The following is a 2307-nucleotide window of genomic DNA, read 5'->3' as shown; positions in this document are numbered from 1 at the left end:
GGTTCTAAGAGCCATCTATCCAGAGGGTGATGAAGGGGATTGTTAGAGGTGAGTGACTGGAAGCTAGCCAAGACTCTCAACTCCAGAACCAACAGGCTTTTAAATCTTGTAGTATTGTTGAGCACTGTCTACTCCCTCTGCCCATTTTAAACAATTTTCTTTTTGTTACATTTATTGATTTGGGGAGGAGGCACACACCGGCCATGATGCACACGTGGAAGTCAGAGGACAACTTGTGGGACTCAGGTCCCTCCTGGGTCCTTCGGATCAAGCTCAGGTCATGGGGCTGTTGGCAAATGCCCTTACCCACTGAGCTATCTCTCCTGCCCTCCTCTCCCAATCTCTTGACTTTGGAGACAGGTTGCAACTGGAAGTCAGAGGCTTCTCGGAGCTGATGGAGCCTTGGTGGAGCCCAGAAGGATCTAAGAAAGCACTCAGTCTGGATCAGCATTACAGAAGACCAGACCTCTCCGGTGTGCAGAGTGACACCCACTCCTACTGGGAAGTGCCCTCAAAGCTTTGGGTACTGAGTACAAAGATGGCCTGTGCGGGTCCCTCTCTAAGCTGCAGAGAAAGCCCTAGTCCTTCACCCTACCCTGGTCCAATCAGACCAGCCGGGCACCTGCAGTCCCTTGCAGTCTGCCCTGCCCCCTCCAAGCCTTTTCTCACTAGACTCCGGCTGCCTGCATTTCCAGCTCCTTCATCAGCCTTCACCTGTCCCAAGTTCCATTATCTCATTGCCTTGCTCCCTGCCAATGTGAAAACAAGTGATAAATTGGTGTTGGCAGATTAATGTGTTACTCCAGCTAGGTAACAAATTTGCATTGAACAAGGGCATACTGACCGTGCCTCAGTGCCAAAGGCTCACGGATGGCAGCGGGGAATGTGGGCACCACAGCAGGCCAGCAAAGGAAATGTTTGAGGGCAAGAGGGTCTCTGCTGGTGCCTGGATGCCTCCATCTGCCACAATCTCGAATGATAATTTCATCCCTGGCTGTCAAGGCCAAAGGTACATCGAGGAATGAAATGATGGGTTGGTGAGATGGCTCATAAGGTAAAGGTGTCTGCCACGAAGCCCAGCTCCCTGAATTCCATCCCTGGGACCCACATAGTGGAAGGAGAGAACCAACTCCTGCAAGTTGTCCTCTGACTTCCACTGAGTGCATCGTGGCATGCACGTGCCCACGCATATACACACTGTACACAAAATAAATAAAATGTAATAATTTTTTTAAAAATTAGGGCCAAAGTTGTCCTCTGACTTCCACTGAGTGCATCGTGGCATGCACGTGCCCACGCACATACACACTGTACACAAAATAAATAAAATGTAATAATTTTTTAAAAAATTAGGGCCAAGTGTGATGGCACATGCCTGTAGTCCCAGCACTCGGGAGGCAGAGGCAGGTGGATCTCTGTGAGTTCAAAGCCAGCCTCCTGGTCTACATAGTGAGTTCCAGGTCAGCTGGGGCTATAGGGAGACCCTGTCTCAAAATTTAAAAAAAAAAAAAAAATGGCCCTTTCGACTGTCTCCAAGCTCAAGGGGTTTCATTTACACTTGGTGACATTCTGTACCATAGAAGGCCTACTTGGAAGTAGAGAGATAGCCTTTCCCCAACCAGAAGCTAGAATTTAGAAGGTGGAAACTGGGTGTGATAGTGCACATCTATCATCCAAGCATTTGAGAGGTGGAGGCAGGAGGATCAAGTGTTCGAGGCTGGCCTTGGCTACATAGTGAGTTTGAGGCCAGTCTGGGCTACCTGAGACTGTCTCAAAATAAAACAAGTCCAGGCATAGTGGCATACACCTTTAATCCCAGCACTCAAGAGGCAGAGGCAGGTGGATCTCTGTAAGATTGAGGCTAACCTGGTCTACAGAGAGGGAGAAAAGTGAGTGATATTTGACCCAACTACATGTTCCTTTCCAAGGCAGCTCCCTTTTATCAGCCTCTTCTCTCTAGTCAAGTTCAGTTTAAATGGCCCCCTTGCTGGATACATTTAGGAGAGAAATTGTGAATCTCATGCAACCTTAGACACAATAGCTCTGTGCCTCAGTTCCCCAACTGTGAATTGACCTATTTATAGCACTGGCCTCATGAGATTGCTGTGGTAATTGAGCCTGTGGAATGCATACAAAGAGCCCTTTGCTCTGCCCCTACTGAGCCCTCCAAGTGGATGTCTGGTGAATGTTGTCACTGTCTGCAGTAGGTACTGCTGCTTGTGCCTGGCTGGTACTCCCTCCACATTCACCTCTGCACACTGAAAGGCGGGTTACTGAGCACCCCTCAACTCTGCCTGAAAGCTTCTG

This window comes from Nannospalax galili, unplaced genomic scaffold (genome assembly GCF_000622305.1).
Source record: "Nannospalax galili isolate Female #2095 unplaced genomic scaffold, S.galili_v1.0 scaffold1314, whole genome shotgun sequence".
Taxonomy (NCBI): Eukaryota; Metazoa; Chordata; class Mammalia; order Rodentia; family Spalacidae; genus Nannospalax; species Nannospalax galili.
Note: the sequence above shows the minus strand (reverse complement) of the source record.